This window comes from Pongo abelii, chromosome 10, assembly GCF_028885655.2.
Source record: "Pongo abelii isolate AG06213 chromosome 10, NHGRI_mPonAbe1-v2.0_pri, whole genome shotgun sequence".
Classification (NCBI taxonomy): domain Eukaryota; kingdom Metazoa; phylum Chordata; class Mammalia; order Primates; family Hominidae; genus Pongo; species Pongo abelii.
The window spans coordinates 69,849,419-69,868,127 of NC_071995.2; positions in this window are offsets into that span (position 1 = coordinate 69,849,419).

Here is an 18,709-nt window from a genome sequence, read left to right on the forward strand (position 1 = left end):
ATTATATATTTATATATATTATATATATTATATATTATATATATTTTTGTATATTATATATTATAATAATTATATATAATATATAATATATATAATATATATAATTATATGTTATATATTATATATTATATTTATATATTATATATTATATATTATATTTTATATATATTTATATATATTTTATATAATATATTATATATTCATATATAATATATAATATATATTTATATAATATATATAATACATATTTTATATAATATATATTTATATTATATAAATATATATTATATAATATATATTTATATATTATATATTTTTATATTATATATTTATATATTATATATTTATATATTATATACATATATTATATATTTATATATTATATATTATATATAATATATATTTATATATAATATATATTTTATATATTACATATATTTATATATAATATATATTTTATATATTATATATAATATATATTTTATATTATATATAATATATATTTTACATATATTATATACACATTTATATATTATATTATATATTATATATATTTATATATTATATATTATACATATACTATATTATATATTATATATATATTATATTATATATTATATATATTAGTATATTTTATATATATTTATATATTATATATATATTTTTATATACATTTATATATAGATAGATATTTTTGAGACAGAGTCTCGCTCTGTCGCCCAGACTGGAGTGCAGTGGCACAATCTCGGCTCACTGCAAGCTCCGCCTCCCGAGTTCACACCATTCTCCTGCCTCAGCCTCCCGAGCAGCTGGGACTACAGGCACCCGCCACCACGCCTGGCTAATTTTTTGTATTTTTTTGGTAGAGATGGGGTTTCACCGTGTTAGCCAGGATGGTCTCGATCTCCTGACCTTGTTATCCGCCCACCTTGGCCTCCCAAAGTGCTGGGATTACAAGCGTGAGCCACCGCGTCCGGCTATATTTATAAATTTATATATATTTCACAAATATATTTATATATATATCAAATTAGCCAGGCGTGGTGGTGAGCGCCTGTAATCCCAGCTACTTGGGAGGCTGAGGCAGGAGAATTGCTTGAACCCAGGAGACGGAGGTTGCAGTGAGCGGACATGGTGCCACTGGATTCCAGCCTCGGTGACAGAGTGAGACTCCGTCTCAAAAAAAAAGTTAAAAGTTGTTAACTGGATGTCGAATTATTTTCATAGTAATCACCATGTGTAAGCAATTCTCATCTGTGGAATGTTTGACAGGGATAAGATTATTAAAAATTGGGGGGAATTTTCTTAAATATGGAAGTAAGAGCTAAAGCTTAAGAGTTCAATGTTGATTGAGACCACTAGTCTGGCAAGTGACTTTTATTTGTCCTTTTCTATTGATAATGAATTCTAGGAATATGGATGGATTTCATTAGAGAAATAAAAATGGGCAAGATTTGTGATTCAGAATATTAAAAGTTAAGAATCCATGAATATTGTCAAATATTGTCCCCCTCATGTTGTACCTAATATGTGTGTAGTTTTTAAGTGAAATCATACATAATTTCAAGGAAACTGCTAGAGACAATGTTGAGTATCACCAAGAACATTTAAGTAAACCTGTTGACTAAAAACTTTAGTTTGGCTTACAATTTCATATGTAAATCCAAGAAAAAATATTGTCAAAGCATCATGGTATTTGTAGTGGTGCTTAAAAAAGAAGCAGCAGCAGCTGTTCTAAGCCAAGCACTGCTTGAAAACAAAACAAAACAGAACAAAACCTTATATTTAATAAAATGGAGAAATTTGGGAATGTCCCTAGCGTAATAATGCCTTCTACTGACATTATTTAAAGTCAGCTTAAACATCATTAGGGAAGACTAAGACTGTTTCTATGACCTCTAGTCACAAATTTAACTAATTTAAGGTTAACTAATACCTCTTTCAGAGTTGGCCAAAAGAAGAAAAAAAAAGCCTTTATTTGTGATCAGTAAATTATAAATTACAAAGAAGCTTCCAGCTACCTGGTATTTGCATGAAGAATTCTAAATTTTTTAAATGCCATAATTTTTGGTAATGCTGTCCTTGAATTCACTTACATCTCTGCTCTGGTTTTTTGAAGCTCATTAGGATGATGCCTGTCATCTCTTGGAAACACTGGAACTAGAGAACTGGAGGTGTTCACCTCTTTTTTTGCTACACTATTGAAAACTGAGTAGAATTTCGTGTCCAAAAATCCTTAGTCTGTGATGGAATTTTTTAAAGTATATGTGAAGTTTTTTACTTCTTCAGTTTTTCAAGATAATTTTGCTGTTTTTGCTTTTTATTTATTTGCAACTAGAAATTGCATGTGCCAGTTACTTAATTTAGTACATCTAATGGGAGATTCAAAGCAAACCATTAAAACTACTATATAAACTCAAATGAAATCTTATGACATTCTAATGTACATACTCGCCAAGAAATGCTACAAGGAGCCTCTCTGCAAATGCCTGATGGGGCACTCTGAGAATTAAACAGGAAATGGACAGGAAAAGAGGCAAAGCGTAGAATAGCTTCTGTGGTATACACACAGACAATATAAAATCCAAGAAATATAAGGTCCAAGGAGGAATTGGTTATTGAAGTAGAGAAAGAACCTCATCATGAGATTTGGGAATAGCTTTAGAGTTACTCTTGGGATAGTGTCTCATGGCCCTGTGAGGGAACTCTACAAATTTTATCCATTTTGCTGGGCAGTTTTAAGTGCTACTTTTTGTCTGTACTTTCCTTAATTTTCATATTATTTCTAGCTTTTACTTCATCTTATGAAAGATTAACTTAGAGGTTAGAATGCTTACATTTGCAAATAGCCTGAGGAAAAAATCATGCTTTATCAAAGTGGAACTTCTGATTTTCTGTAATATTAAGATGGACATGTGTCTGGCTTATCCTTCCTATCTAGGAAACTGGTGTCATTTGGAAATATGTTAATATAAGATCCCTGAGTATAAAGTAAGACTTATTATCTTGCATAGTTTGTGGCATTTAATCTTCTATTTCAGTGGTTGGGTTGGATCTATTTAATTTTAAGCTTTACTGGTCATTTGTCCCCCTCATGTTGTACCTAATATGTGTGTAGTTTTTAAGTGAAATCATACATAATTTCAAGGAAACTGCTAGAGACAATGTTGAGTATCACCAAGAACATTTAAGTAAACCTGTTGACTAAAAACTTTAGTTTGGCTTACAATTTCATATGTAAATCCAAGAAAAAGGACTTGTAAGCTAAAAGGCCTGTTTCGTTTGGAAAAAAAGTATATAACATTTTAAAGATTTGTGAGAGGAAAAAAGCATTAGATGGGATAGAATGGATTAATCTCTTTTTAGAAGTAAATTAGTTTTGGTTTCATTTGTGGGTGGTATTGACAAAAGTGGTAGAAATAAATAAATTGAGCAGATTCAGAATTTAATAGACACTTCGTGTTTCCATTTTCATAATGGGGGTTAGTCATAAACCATTCTATGTGGAGCATTTTACAGGGGCTCTGAAAGATATACAAAGTGTACTACTATAATTAATGTCCTCAAGGAACTTAAAATCCTAGGGAAGATTTATATAACAGAGGTAAGAGAATTTGGACCCATTAAAAATGGAAGAAAAGGTAAAGTTAGTATTTGTAGATGATAATGCAAAGCTTAAAAGAGTCAACTGAAAGTCTCTTAAAATGAATACAGTCACTGGGTATAAAATTCATCACAGAAATAAAAAGCTTTCATTTATAAAAACAACAGCCAGTTAGAAGATATAACAGAAGAAAAGGCTCCATTTAAAGTAAGACCAAAGGAGAGAAGATACCTAGGAATAAGCAAGTTATATGTGTGACCACAAAACCAAAACTTTGTATTTCACCTGAAAATAAATTCAAACACATGGAGATGCATATCATATTCTTGGATAGGAAGACAACATACACATTCCAGTTCTCTAAATTGAATGCAATCCCAGTAAAAATATAAGGATTAAAAAAAAAAAAAACTAGATCGCTGATTCCAAAGTTTCTTTGAGAAAAAAAAAAAAACAAAAAAAAAGCAAGACTAGCCAGGAAAACTGAAAAAACGATGAGGAAAGACTGGCCTTATGAAATATTTAAACAAGAGAGCTCCAATAATTAAAACAGTCTGGAACTGGCATATGACTAGACAGATCATTCAAACAGAAGGAAAATGAACCCAGATACGGGAATTTAGTGGAGGAGAAAGTTGACGTTTCAACTCAGTTGGGAAAATATGGTTTATTCATTAAAGGTAGTAGGACACTTAGGTAGCTATAGAGAACAAAGCTGGATTCATACCTCATAAACCAAAATGAATTTCAGTTTAAATATGAAAACTGAAATGTTGAAAGTACCTGAAGAGTTTGTCAGAGAATTTTTAAAGATTTTAGTGTGGTAAAGGCTTTCCTGAATTTGATATAAAATTTGGAATAGAATTTACAATAAGAAATGATAATGTTTTCACTATAAATTTGTAACAATAAATTATTATTATTATTATTTTTTTTGAGACGGAGTCTCACTCTATTGCCCAGGCTAGAGGGCAGTGGCACGATCTTGGCTCACTGCAACCTCTGCCTCCCAGGTTCAAGCAATTATTCCTACCTTAGCCTCCCAAGTAGCTGGAACTACAGGTGCGCACCACCACACCTGGCTAATTTTTGTATTTTTAGTAGAGACGGGGTTTCACAATGTTGGCCAGTCTGGTCTCGAATTCCTGACCTCAGGTGATCTGCCCACCTTGGCCTGCCAAAGTACTGGGATTATAGGTGTGAGGCACCACACCCAACATATAACAATAAATTATATCACTATATAAAATAAATTCCTCACAGCAAAAAACCACCATAAGCATAGTCTAAAGAAAAATGACAAATTTGGAAAAAATATTTTCAAATCATATCATGCATTGCTTAATTTATAAAGAACACCTAGAAATGAAAAAGTCCAACAATCCAAAAAGAAAAAGGTGCAAAATTGTAAACAGTTTTCACAGAAAAGAATAAAATGGTGCAAGCCGGAAAAAAAGTTCGACTTTACTACTAAGAGAAGTCTAAGACAAAACTATACTGAGATACCAGTTTTTTGACCTGTTAATAAAAAAAAATTTTTTAGTTTTATAAAATATTGTAATATTCTAGATATTATTGGTAAGAATGGAGGGAACAAGTATTTTTGCTGATAGAGGGGTAAACTGGAACAACCACTAAGGATGACAGTGAATTCTGGATTTATTCACCCAATGTACTCTTCAAGTTGCAGAGGCTGACAAATTATTAAACTGTTACCCAGAACTTTTTATGCAGATGGGGGGCAGTCTGAATGCTAATTAAGTTTTCTCAACTATATGCTCTCTCCTCATGATTTGAAAGGCAAAAGTGAGGCAGAGGCCAAGTTTTGAAGTTCTTGAATGTTACAAGGTAGTGAAAAACGTTTCCATGCAGCGGTGATCAAGTGTCCATCGTTCAGCTTCCTGAATATGGAGAGGCTGTGGTGGTGGCAGCAGCTTCTTAATCTGACATTCCAACCCCTAGATTGTGGTGTTACATCTTCTTTCTCCAGCTTCCCAGGAGTGAGAGGTTGTAGTGGCTGGCCTCTGGTCCCCAGCAGGGCTCCATGATGACCAGAGGTTGTAGTTCCCCCAGTGGATCATGTTTGTGTCACTGTGGGATTCATTCCCATAGGCTCAACCTAGATTCCTAAACCTTGCTCCTTCAACCCTTCCAGTAACTTTATAAGCACCAAATTCCATTTAAAAAGTGCCTTCCTGTTTAAAATATCTATAATGGCTTCTGTTTCCTGCATTGAAAACTGACTGATCTGGAGGGCAATTTGGCAACAGCAATCAAAATTGTCTTTTCTTTTGACCTAGCAGTTTCACTTCTTGGAATATATCCTGTAAATATGCTTATGTATGAAGGAAATGAGTTTGTACAACATTTTTCAATGCAGTATTGTTTGTAAATTGACATCAGTAGGGGAATAGTAAAATCAATTATTATGCATGTATATAATAGAATTTTAGGTAGCTATAAAAAAGAGAATGAGAAAGCTTTGTATATTTAAAAGAAACCATCAACAGGAATATTAAGTTTTTAAAAAAAGCCAGGGCAGAACAGTCTGTATACTGTATATTTTAAAATTGAACAAGTATAGTAGACAAAATTAATTGAAGTATAGTAAAGATAAAATTAATTGCACAGGCCAGGCACAGTGGTTCACACCTGGAATCCCAGCACTTTGGGAGGCCAAGATGGGCGGATCATTTGAGGTCAGGAGTTCAGGACCAGCCTGGCAAATACGGTGAAATCCCATCTCTACTAAAAATACAAAAATTAGCCGGGTGTGGTGGCAAGCAACTATAATCCTAACTACTTGGGAGGCTGAGGCAGGAGAATTGCTTGAACCCGGGAGGCGGAGGTTGCAGTGAGCCAAGATCATGCCCCTGTACTCCAGCCTGAGCAACAGAGTGAGACCCCATCTCAAAAAAAAAAAATTAATTGCACATGAAGTGTACAAGTTCGATCTGTGAAAGCACCATCACGGTGAAGATAATTAACACATCCATCATTCCACAAAATTTCCTTACACTTTCTTGTAATCCCTTCTCCCTCCCATTCCTGCTTTCTTTAAACTATAGATTAGTTTGAATTTTCTATAATTTTATATAAATAAAATCATATAACATGTATACTTTTGAGTCTGGCTTCTTTCATTCTGCATGACTATATTAAGGTTCACTCATGTTGTTTGTATCGATAGTTCCTTCCTTTTCCTTGCCAAGTAATATTCCTTTGTATGGATTAACTACATTTTGTGTATTTATTCACTTGTTGATAGACAGTTGTATTATTTCCCATTTGGGGCTATTACAAACAAAGCTACAGTAAACTTTTATGTGCCCACATCTTTATAAAGACAGATGCTTTTACTTCTCTTTATTAATCAGGCGAATGGCTGGATTATTTGGTAGATATATGTTTAACTTTTTGACAAACAGCCAGACTGTTTTCCTAAGTAGTTGTACCATTTTACATTTCCACCAGCAGTATATGAGTGTTTCAGTTCCTCCACGTTCTCATCAACACTTAGTATGATCAGTCTTTTCAATTACAATCATTCTAATAGATGCATTTATCATTGTGGTTTTAATTTGCATTTTCCTAATGATATATTACATTAAGCATTTTTTAAATGTGCTTCTTTGACTTCTGTATATCTTCTCAGTGACATGTCTGTTCAAATATTTGTGCATTTATTAGGCTTTTTAAAATTTAGTTTTGAGAGTTCTTTATATAGTTTAGGTATAAGTCCTTTATCACATATATGATTTGCAAATATTTCTTTCTTGTCTGGCTTGTCTTTTTATTCTCTCAGTGTCTTTCTTTCTTTCTTTTTGTGAGACAGAGTTTTGCCCATGGAGTGCAGTGGCCACTATCTCTCCTCACTGGAATTTCTGCCTCCCGAGTTCAAGCGATTCTCCTGCCTCAGCCTCCTGAGTAGCTGGGATTATAGGCACCTGCCACTACACCTGGCTAATTTATGTATTTTCTCTAGAGATGGGGTTTCACCATATTGGCCAGGCTGGTCTCGAACTCCTGGGCTCAAATGATCCACCTGCCTTGGCCTCCTGAAGTGTTGGGATTACAAGCGTGAGCCACAGCACCTGGCTCTTGAGTGTCTTTTGAAGAACAAAAGTTTTTAATTCAGTTGAAGTCCACCTAAATCTTTTTCTTTCTGAATTGTGTTTTGGTGGTGTTTCTAAGAAATTTCTGCTTAGCTCATGGTCACAAAGATTTTCTCCTATGTATTCTAAAAGTTTTATCATTTTAGGTTTTACATTTAGGTTTATGATTCATTTGGAATTACTTTTTGTATATGGTACAAGGTAAGAATTGCAGTCCATTTTTTTTGTTCCAGCACTAGTTGTTGAAAAGGCTATCCTTTCTCCATTGCATTGCTTTGCACTTTTTTTTTTTTTTTTTTTTTTTTTTTGAGACAGAGTCTTGCTCTATCGCCCATGTTGGAATGCAGTGGTGCAATCTTGGCTCACTGCAGCCTCCATCCGCCTCCTGGGTTCAAGCGATCCTCCCTCCTCAGCCTACTGAATAGCTGGGACTACAAGCATGCACCACCATGCCTGGCTATTTTTTTTATTTTTTATAGAGACAAGGTCTCTCTATGTTGCCCAGGCTGGTCTCAAACTCCTGGGCTCAAGTGATTCACCTGCCTCAACCTCCCAAAGTAGTCACATTATGGGTGTGAACCACTGTGCCAAGCCTGCTTTTACACCTTTAAAAAAATGAGTTGTTTGTCTTTGAGTGGTTATATTTTGAACACTATTCTGTTCCACTGATTTGTCTATTTTGATGCCAATACCACACTGTGCTGATTACTGTAGCTTTATAGTCTTAACATCAAATTGTGCTAACCCTCCACCTTTGTTCTTTTCCAAATTGTTTTTTATTATTATTGTAGGTTCTTTGCGTTTTCATATGAATTTTAGAATCAGTTTGTTAATTTTTATAAAATAAAAAAACCAGGCATAGTGGCTCATATCTGAGCCATGGTGCTGAGAAATTGAGTGTGATAGGGGAAAGGGTGGGAAGCAAACTTCTATTAATAACTGGATACCTGTTTGTATTTTTTTTTTTTTTTTGGGGATGGAATCTAACTCTGTCGCCCAGGCTGGAATGCAGTGGTGCAATCTCGGTTCACTGCAACTCACTTGAACTCCCAGATTTAAATGATACTCTTGCCTCAGTCTCCTGAGTAGCTGGAATTACAGGCACCTGCCACCATGCCTGGCTAATTTTTGTATTTTTAGTAGAGATGGGGTTTCACCATGTTGGTCAGTCTGGTCTCGAACTCCTGACCTCGTGATCCGCCCACCTTGGCCTCCCAAAGTGCTGGGATTACAGGCATGAGCCACCGTGCCTGGTCCTGTTTGTATTTTTTTTTAAGTAGAAGCCATGCAATATATTGTCTATTCCATAAAAATAAATAAATAAATATATATATATAAATAAATAAATAAAATAAAACTTAAAGAAAGATTAGGTGTAAACAGCGTATACTAAAAAACTGAGTATTTTTGCAAAGAAAACGAAAAATGGGATAAAGGAAATGACAAAGTAATAAATTAACAAAGATAAATTTAATCATTTAAGAATACTTGGTATTTGCAATGGACTTTGAAAGAAGAGAAACATGGATCAAGGGTAACATTTTAAGAGGAGTAACACTTTAAGAGGAGGATATATGCAAAGACATAGAAATGGGAAACAGCAAATTTTAACTAGCAAATTAATTTGGCTGGGTCACTGGGCTTGGTAAGGGAAATAAAAAGGAAAGATGAGCAGGTGCTTTGCAGGAGAATCAAGACTAACCTAAATGGCAATTTCATATGGTTCAACCCGACACCTCAGGCATATATTTACCTTCAACTTTCTTAATTTGGCCAACAGATATTTAATAAGTGCCTGTTATTCATCAGGTCGAGTGCTAGGTGCTGCATGTGTTCACAGCGGTAAACTGAATGGATATGATCCCTGTCCTAATAGAGCTTTTAGTCTAGTGGGCATTTCTGGGCCTCAGGAAAATGAGCAACCTTTATGTTCCTTTTTGTTCCAAAATTCTGGCTATATATTCAGTCTGACATTCTCTGAAAATCCCTAACCCTTTGTCTATTCTTACTTTCGTCTATGTAAAATTCAAGGTATTCTTTAAACTCTTTGAACTCCCTCTTCCTCACCTTTCTCTCTTCTCGATATACAGTAGGGATTGAGACTGTGGACTTAAAGGCCAGATTCCTGGGTTTGAAATATTACTTATATTTTTCTGTGTGATGTGGACAATTAACTTTCTGTGTCTCAGTTTCTTCACTTATAAAATGGGGATAATAATGTACCTCATAAGGTTTCTCATAATAAATGAGTTATTACAGATAAAGTGCTTAGAATACTCTGACACATGGTAAATTTTAAATAAATATTAGCAATTATTGCTATTAGCAGAAGATCTTGCTTATATCATTCTTTCCCTCCAGGGTTAACACTCTCTACTACCTGTATCCCACCCCTTTCTACCTGGTGGTCTTTTTATAGATTATCCTATTTTCCCCACAGTATACTGAACAAACAGTCTCTTTACTGGCCCTTTTTCTAGAATTATAAACATGATCAAGTTCCTTCCACAAAATTCATCTTTGTGAACCTCTCTTCTTCTTTCCTATGAAAGTTCACACTGTTGTTTCCATGTTCTCCTATTCTCTTCTCAACCTACCACAATTTTTGACTTGATCCTATAACTCCACTAAATTGCTTTTACCTAGGTCAATTACAACGTTCTTCATGATAATTCTTGTGTCATCCCATTGAACCCCATAACTTCCTGTTCACCCTTCTTAAAATTATAATTTCTTCAACACTTCCTATTCCCTCTTACATAGTGTACTTTTTAGTCATTCTTTCATGTCTGTTTTCCCTGGTTGGAAGATAAAATCAGGAAGTGATATGTACAGGAGGCGGGGAGATACTGGGTAGAAGGGGGCGGTTCCTTGGCAAAGACCCCACCCTCAAGTCTGGAAACCCATGGCCCTAAATGGGAACAGGCATTTCTGTTTTCAGGCCCAAATGTTGCCTTTTGGTCTGCCACACCCCCCTCTCCTGTACCCAGATAAACCCTAAACCCTGGGCTCCATGAGCAGAAGAACAGAGGAGTCAGAAGGGCAGTGCAGCAAAGAAGGAGAGATGAGAAGGAGTGTCTGAACATTGAGAGGAGTTCGGCTGGGGACGGTTGGAGAGATCGGTGACGGGATGGCCAAACTCTAGAGGAAGGTCATCTTCCCACTCCATTCCCTTTCCAGCTCCCCAGTTATCCTGCTGAGAGCTACCTCCATCTGGCAATAAAATACCCCACATTTACCATCCTTCAATTTGTCTGTGTGACCTGATTCTTCCTGGATGCTGGACAAGAACCCAGGTATCAAGAGGGCACTGAGCTGGTTAACACTTAGGCTGTCTGTGGAGAGCACAGCTAGAAGAACACCATAACACGCCCACTGGGACTTCAGGAATTGCAGGCACTCACCGCTAGATGCTACCATGTGGCCCGAGCCAAAAGCACTCTCATTGGCTCCTGCACCTGCCCATCTACATGCTCCCCCTTCTTGCAAGGGGTTTGAGCACGACAAGCCACAACCCTGTCACACATCCTGCGAAGGGGGTCAGGGAACTCTCCTGTTTCAGGACAGTGATTTTGTCCACGTTGTTCACTGCTGTATCCTTAGCATCTAGAATAATGTCTGGCACATCCTAGACTGTCACAAAATATTTGCTGAATAAATACTGAATTGTGATGATCTGTTTTCTTGTCTTCTAAATCAGAGCGGGAACTCTTTTGAAGACTGGAACTGCTGTTCTTATCTCTTTATTAGTCCTGTTGGCTCAGTGTCTGGCTGCAGGTAAATGTGACAGTGATGAGTGCATGGGGAGTCATTATGGTACCAGTATTTTTTTATTTCAATAGTGTTTGGGGTACAAGTGCTTTTGGGTGCAGGGATAAGTTCTTTAGTGGTGAATTCTGAGATTTTAGTGCGCCACTCACCTGAGCAGTGTACACTGTACTCAATATGTAGTCTTTTATCCCTCACCCCTCTTCCAACCTCCCACCTCAAGTCCCCAAAGTCCGTCATATCACTCTGCATGTGTTTGCATCCTCATAGTTTAGCTCCCACTTATAAATGAGAACCTACGGTATTTGGCTTTTCACTCCTGAGTTACTTCACTTGGTACCAGCATTTTTGTAAATGCTTCTGGATGATACTCAAAGGCCTGAGAAAGTAGTTTTTAAATTCTACTCTACTTTTTAGATCTCCAAAGAGGTGATATTAGGATTTTGCAAACAATGGTGATTTAAGTTGCCTAAAAAAACTGTTTATCCCTTTAAATTCTATTATTTATTGAGATTTCTTTGAAATAATTCTATGCTAAAGTAAGTTTGAAATTATAGGTTTAAATTAAAGACAGGGGAAGGAAAGAAGTACAAAGAAAGAACAGAAGGCATAGTTCTCAACACCGAGTGCACACTAGAATCATTTAGGAGAGTTTCTATACTGATATCAGGACGGCACTCCCCCAGTATTATTTAGGGCTAGGGGCTGAGCATAGACATATATATATATATATATATAAACTCTTTAGATGATTCTAATGTGCAACCAGGGTTGAGAACCACTGGAATAGGTAATTCTTCAGGAATAGGGCAGGCTACAAGGGAAAAATGAAAGCAAATGCAGTGAGAGAGGCAGACTGTCCCCAACAATTGCTTAAGGTCCTCTTTAGTAATACGGGACCATAAACAGTCTCTGTTATTGTTATTTTCTAGTTGTGACCAGTAATTGGATCCAGACACTTGAGGGGACATAAGAGCGAGACCAAGTACTTAATGGTTAGTTTATGGGATACTAATAACAACTAAAAAAGTAAAAAAAAATTCTTCCTTGAAGCTTTCTAAAAGGTTAATTATCAACCAGTTCTTTCAATCCTTCAATTACTTTCTGAGAGTAAATTAGAAAGAGGGGCATGAATTCTATTAGGAGATTGTGGTACCACTGTAGATTAATTCTTATTAAACAGTATCTTGTTGTTCATTTTTCACCACAAAGAGGCTAACTTAATCCTTATTCTGAGCTTGGACATTGAGCAATTCTGGATAATTGCATGTAGAATGATAACCTTTATAACAGGCACAATTCAATGCAAAGAAAAATTTGTTCTTGGAATGCAATTTAAAATTCATAAAGCGAAACTTAATATCTTAGAAAGAGAGTATATGAGTTTCATGGTATAGTATTATTATTCCTAAGGGAAATTTCCAATATTCTGTGATTCAATATAGCCACAGGATAAATATATTTTACTGGCACTACCTCAGGCATGCTAACAACTTAGCCACATTTGACCCATTTGAAGATAAGTATGGTTAATCAAAGGTTATATAATTTTGGTCACAGACACCTTGTTTTGTTAATATTCAATACATTTCAACTGCAAAAACTCTCCATATAAAAAGGACAAAAAATTCTTTGTAAAGAGTAAGGCTATTTTCATGGGACATATTGGAAGTATTTTTTTCCTTCAAATTAACTGTTTTTGGTGAGTAAATTTGATGAAATGGTTTATACAAGAATTGCCTTTTAAGTTCCAAAACAAAAGCGTTAAACACAAGTTGACTTTAACAGAAATGGATGTTGCATTATTTCTTTTGCAAGCGCCTGTACGTTTTATTTTGTAAGGATTTATGTTCCCTGATATGCTTTATCTCATGCTTGACTGATTACAAGTGTGAAGGAGGGTTAAATGTATTTGCCGCTGGCAATTTAGCATTAATTGTAATACGCCGTAATCCAAATTACAATCTGTCGTTTCCAGTCAAATTGTGAAACACTGTAATTGTATTTTAGAGTTCTACTGCCATTGATTATAGCTACCTCATTTGTGTTTTAATATACCATGACGAATTTGTGAATGGAAATACAATCTTGTAACAAGCCAGGAAACAAGTATTGTTCTTTCTTTCTATTATAACGGCAATAGAATTATTTCTTAACAAATGTAAAGAGAAGGTGATGATAAGACAGTAAAGAGAATTCATTTAAAAATGAAAAAGACCCAAAAAGATTTCAATTTTCTAGCAATGTATAAATATAAGCCATGAATTTTCTGAAAACATTTTGAAACAAAATATTACAAAAATATTTTTAAAATTAACTTTATTTTTGAAATCTATTCATACTCATACAAATTACTCTAGTTCATTCATTTGACAGCCATATAATATTCTGCAGCTTGTTTATTTCCATTCTTTCCTTGATGGTCATTCAGATTGTTTATAAGATTTTATTATTACAAATAATGCTTCAGTGGATATTCTTGTACATTACCCTTCATGGATATAGAAGACTCACTAGGGAATATACTTAGAAGTGGTAATTCTGGGTTGTAGAGTATACACATCCTCTGTTTTACTTGATGTTGCCAATTTGTTCCTCAAAATTGTTATACCAACGTATACTTCTGTTAGAGGTAGATAGGTAGGTATGAGCAGGGCAGGAGAGGGCTCTCCCCCCACCCACTGGAAATGCTGGGTGATGGTTTGGCAATTATCATATTTCCTCTCTAAAAATAATAATTCGGCAGCCAGGGAGAGACAATCCTCTGATGGTCCACACCTGTTAACATTAAAATTGTTAATTGAATGCAGGTCCCAGGGAGAAATAGCTTATTGGGGATGCGGGTTAAGAGACAAAATGGTAAAGTATGAAGTTCCACGGGCACCTGCCACCTTAAAAAGGAAAAAAGCCTCAGATGGGCATGGGCATAACTCCCTAAATACATTGTGGCATGCTCAATTCCAAAGGGTAAGGAAAGCACAGCATGCGGGAAGCCCACCCTAGGTGAAGAATTTTGGGAAAGAGACAAGCCTAGGAAGTCCTAGCATCAAGGTTACAGGCCCTTTTTTTCCTGCTGTCTTCTCCTCTCTCTTGGACCTTCAGGTGCCCGCGTGGGTCTCTCCCAACAGAATTTTCCTTTCTTTCCTGTTCTAAAGCCTTTTAAAATAAACTTCCACTCCTGCTCTGAAACTTGCCTGGGTCTCTTTTTCTGCTTTATGTCCTTCAGTTGAATTCTTTCTTCTGAGGAGGCAAGGACTGAAGTTGCTATGGACCGGGTAGGTATATGGCACCAGTAACTGGAGGTCTCTTGGATCTCTTCCACTGCTAACACTTCAATCGGAAGTATAATTCACTTCTCTACATCCTTGCTTTAGTCAGATTTAAAAATTTTGCCTATTTGATGGATGCAAATGGCATCTAATTTGGGGTTTAATTTTTTTTTGCCTAGTTACTAATGAGTATGAACATATTTTCATACATTTATTGGCCATTTGGATCTCCTGTGAATTGCCTATTTATATTTTTCCCATTTTTTTCATTAAATTGTTTATCTTTTTAATTGTGAGAGTCTGTTATACAAACTCATTGGTTATGTGTATTTCAATTGCATATCTATTCATTCAAATCATCTATTGTGCTTACTACTCTCTGCCAGGCACCGATTTAGATGCTGGGGACACAGCAATTACAGAAAACAAACGAACAGACAAAATCTCTGCCTGTATGCAATCTTTAATCTCAATGAAGTGACAAACTGTAAGCAAATAGAAATACAATATGTCAGATAAGTGGTATGAAGAAAAATCAACCAGATTAAAGGCAATTCCAAGTGGTAAAGTTTCCCCTGAATACAGTAAGAGAATTAGCTACTCTATCTGAGGGAAGAGGCTTGTAGGCAGAAGGAACAGCAAGTTTCAAGGCAAGAGTTGGGACCATACCTGACATATTTGAGGAACAATGTGGTTTTCAACCAGAAAACAAGAGGAAGAGTGATAGGAGATGAATTTGGAGACAGAGATCATTTAAGGCCATAGTAAGAATCTAGGGCTTTATTTAAGTAGAATGGGAAGTCTTTGGAGATTTTTGAGCAAAGGCATTACAATATTTGTCAAACATTTTAAAAGGACCACTCTGGCCATATGTGGAAAATAGACTTTAGGTAGGCAAACCTGAAAACAAAGCAGCAACAGCTGTAGTACAGGTGAGAGATTACGGTGCCTTGGATTAGGATGGTGGTGATAGAAGCGGTGATTCCGAATCTATTTGGTAGTAGAGATGAGATTTTCTGATTAGAGGATTAGGATTAGGACATGAGAGAAACAGAAATTTAGGATGACTACAAGGTTTTTGGCCTGAGCAATGGAGTGAATGTTAGCTCTGGAAATAAACCTTATTTCATCAATTCGAAGACATACATATGTTCTTAGAAGTTAGGAGGCACCTTCTGATTATAAATCACTATCGTTGAGATAGTAATGTAATTTCATTGACTATTTATAAATTGGTCATAGTTGCTATATTGTCATCATTTCAACTGAATTGTGTATATTATTGGTATTACACATGTTGATTTTAATTGCCACTAAGTAGATTTTTAAAACTACACTATGATTTATCAGTGAAAGTAAAATTCACTTGCTGTTTAGAAAGGCTCAAACAAATCAATGAAGCAAAAAATCAACATCATTGAACAGATATTTACTCTTAGAGGATCAATCATAATTCCATATTTTTCCACAAAGCAACAACCAGGGACTTTACAGTGATCTCAGAGATCAAGATACCCACAAGTGGATGAAGCTATGTGCTGAAATATGTGCACTGAGATACGTGCCCAATTGCCTATCACATGCCAAGTCATACAACTGAAGGTGGGAGAAATTAACAAATTGCCTGGGGCAGATGAGGGAAATGTCAAAATAACATAAAGGTGGTGTAATTGATTTACTCATCATGCAGAATTATCATTAAGGCATTAAGTTATTAATTGGCAGCATTTTTTCCTTTTCTAGTTTTGAGTAAAGTAATGGTGAGCTTTAACAACTAATGACTTCTTACATTTGATAAGATGCAGTACACTTAGGAAATTTCAGAATGTACAGATAGTCAAGTCATAGGACTAGATGAGATTCCCTTAGAAAGAAATGTAGTTAGAAAAGAGCACTAGAGATTCACTGGGAAACTCCAGCATTTGGACATTGGGAAAAGGAGTGCATCTGCTGAAGATACTAAAGGAATGGGTAGTTGGGTGGGAAGAAAAATGGGAGAGTGGGGTGCTCTGGGAAGCCAAAAGAAGACAGTGTTTCAAGGAGAAAGGAATAATCAGTTGAACCAAATGTTATTGATAGGTTGAGTAACATGAGGATTGAGAACTGGCCACTTAATTTGGCAATATGGAAGTTATTGATGAATTTGACAAAAGTGAAACAAAGGCTGGGTTGGGAGAGAGCATGGCAAATTCAAGGTTTCTGTATCTGAGAAACCAGATCTTCTGGACTTACCACTTTTAAATTTTACTAATCAAGATCTCTCAGAGTCGAAATAGGCCCCAGAGATCATAACCATTAATATTCTATATCTGAATTAGTCTGGAATCTTTGATTTGCTCTGAATCTAACCACTCCAGAGTTTTCCTGGGTCCACTGCTGCTCATGTTCTGTTACAATGGCTATTTAGTAGAGCTTTTCTGGAAATAAGATATTCATACTATTAATCTGGACAATCTGAAAACTATTTCCTGCTTAATTAATTTTAATATTTAGGGCACATTCAAGGATATTATTAGTAAATAAAAGGAAACACCAAGTAAATGAAACACTGTACCTAAAAGAGCCTTGTTCTTCTTCGTATTTGGAATACATAAGATGTAGGGGTGAAAACAGAGGAGCATGTTGCTCTGCATAAAACTGAGGATAATCTTTCAAAAGCCATGGCAAGTCTTTTCCTCTTCTTAAAATAGCCAAAAATATAGGTAAAGAGGTTTTAGCATTTTGAGTCTTCATAATCATGTTATAGTATCTTAGAGATTGTCCCAATGAGTCACTTTCATCAAGACAGGTTTATCAAGCTAGACCATGGTGCTAGAATATTATGCCTAGGATCTAGGCAAGGTACAGAAGGAAATGAAAGGATATAATTATTCAAATAGCATATGTGCTGAATTACAGAGCTTCCTTTTGGTAGATAAATGATATATAAAAACGACATCACATGAAGGTTACTACCCTCTAATTCCGTGTGCAAAGGCTCCAATTTCCTGATTCATCATTATGACTAGAATTATGAAAACATTCAGATCATGTTTTACTTAACCAATTTTTTAATCAGTCCTATGAAAAATGTGACTGTGACTACAGAAACAAGAAAAATGGTTGAAGATTGATAGATTATGTGTTTTAACATTAGTATCATTTATTCAAAACCTAACACAAGACAGATAATGTTTGCAGAAAACTCCTTTTTGTGAGTAACAACAGGTCAATTAGTAAAATAATAACAACAGCAACAAAATTTTGTTATTTAGATTTCATTATAAGAAGACAAGTTTAGAAAACTTCATTATTTATTAGAGTTGTAATAAACAAAAATAAATTAATAAAAATATATTCAGTTTACTGAAGGCCCCAGTGAAAGAAGTATTTATAATTTTATGATCAACATTAATTGAATGCTATGTAAACACAATGCCAGACATTAGTGGTATTAAACATTTTTCTACTATCAGCCGGATGTGGTGGCTCACGCCTGTAATCTCAGCACTTTGGGAGGCCGAGGAGGGTGGATCGCTTGAGGCCAGGAGTTGGAGACCAGCCTGGGCAACATGATGAAACCCCATCTCTACTAAAATTACAAAAATTAGCCTGGCATGTTGGGCACGCCTGTAATCCCAGCTACTTGGAAGGATGAGGCAGGAGAATTGCTTGAACCAAGGAGGTGAAGGTTGCAGTGAGCCGAGATCTTGCCACTCTGTTCTAACCTAGGCAACAGAGCAAGACTCTGTCTTAGAAAAAAAAAAAAATTCTACTATTGAATGGTTTACAAACTGAATAAAATTTAAAGATTTTAGACATGTGTCTCGTTTGGCAAGTGCAATAAAACTCAAAGTTTGAAAGAGGTGGTTCTATCTTTTTCTACTTAGTGATCAAAGTATTTATGAGCTTTGAAACCAACTTATGAGAGGTGATATTGTTGCTCTCCTTATGATACTGAAACAGCAACCTAA